Genomic DNA, 1,563 nt, shown 5'->3' on the forward strand with positions numbered 1-1,563 from the left:
GTTTGTGTGCTATGAATTCCTTATCAGCGTATACAGAAAGACTACACACACAGACCAAATCCTGAATTACAACAGTAACCATCCCGGTGTCCACAAACAGAGCTGTGTCAAGATGCTTTTTTTGATGAATGATAACTCACTGCAACACCCTGGAGCTGTGCAAAAATGAAGAGGAACACTTATACAGAATCTTTGCAAACAGTGGTTATCCCAACAGCTTCGTCCGCTGTGCCTGGCAAACAAATAACGCCAAGTAGACACTGTACGCCCCAACACATTGGCCACCCTACCCTATGTTAGAAACACATCAGAACGGACTACAAGACTCCTACAACCTCTTGGAATAAGGATAGCACATAAACCAACAGCCAAACTTCACCAGTTAGTCTCAAAGATGAAAGACCGCATACCCACAATGTGCAGGACAAATGTGATGTATAAAATATCATGCAGTAACTGCGAGAAACACTACATAGGACAGACAGGCAGGAAGCTTGCCACCAGGATACATGAACTTCAACTCGCAGAAAAATGGCATGACCAACTCCCCCTCGTTTCAATACACTCCGAGACAGAAGGACATCAATTTAACTGGGATAAAGTTACACTACTAGGACAAGCAAGACAAAGACAAGCATGAGAATTCCTGGATGCCTGGTTTCAACCACCGATGCAATTAACAACCATGTTGAAATAGATCCCATATACATATCCCTACGGTACAAAATCAGAAACGAGACTGCCCACCATGACAGAGCAGGACAGAACAACAGCGTTTCAGCGGAGGCTACACAGCACTGATGATGTTACCTAGAAGGGAGACAAAATGTTTGCATGAAAACCAGTCAGCTCGGCAAACCAACCAACAACTCCAAGGAAAGTGGATTACACAGATGTCATCACTTTAATAAAACATTGGGCACTTGTTTGTTGTTTTACTTTTTTGTCAACCCTGCACTCGGTCAACTCCCTGTTTAGCTGTTGTTGCTGTACTCCGACTCCACAAACCAGAGATTTCATCACACCTTAAAATATTGTCTTTTTTCAATTAGGAAGAAGAGTGTATCTGAAGGCGGTCAGGTCACTGGAGTTTAGGAGATTGAAACTCAAGTCCCAGTGTCAACTAATAGTTTCACCTGGGCAGTTTAGCCTCCATTCCATCCTGTAGGGTAGAAATAATAGTATGGAATGTGGGCCATGTAACAATTCTCAAACATGGCTTTTACCTCTCCCATAATGGATGAAATTGTTCATCTCAGAAACTTAAGGCAGAGCCACTGCCTAGCCCACCCCAGCTGAGTACAAAAAACATGATGTGAAGGATCTGTTCTCGAGTTTTGTTCAGATTTAAAAATGTGATTTTTGACCCCAACATTTTTGTGCCTCTTCAATGCAAATCATTTTGCTGGAGGTGCTAACAAAGAGTAATGCATTTTTGCATATCTCACCCCAGGTCAGGCAGCATGCAGCATAAATCACCTGCCAGATGTACAAAATACCATATAAATTGTATGACTGAAATAAATTTTCTATGCAAAGAGCGACTGGTTTTTCAACCAAGGT

Source organism: Rhincodon typus, chromosome 17 (assembly GCF_021869965.1).
Source record: "Rhincodon typus isolate 14 chromosome 17, sRhiTyp1.1, whole genome shotgun sequence".
Lineage (NCBI taxonomy): Eukaryota > Metazoa > Chordata > Chondrichthyes > Orectolobiformes > Rhincodontidae > Rhincodon > Rhincodon typus.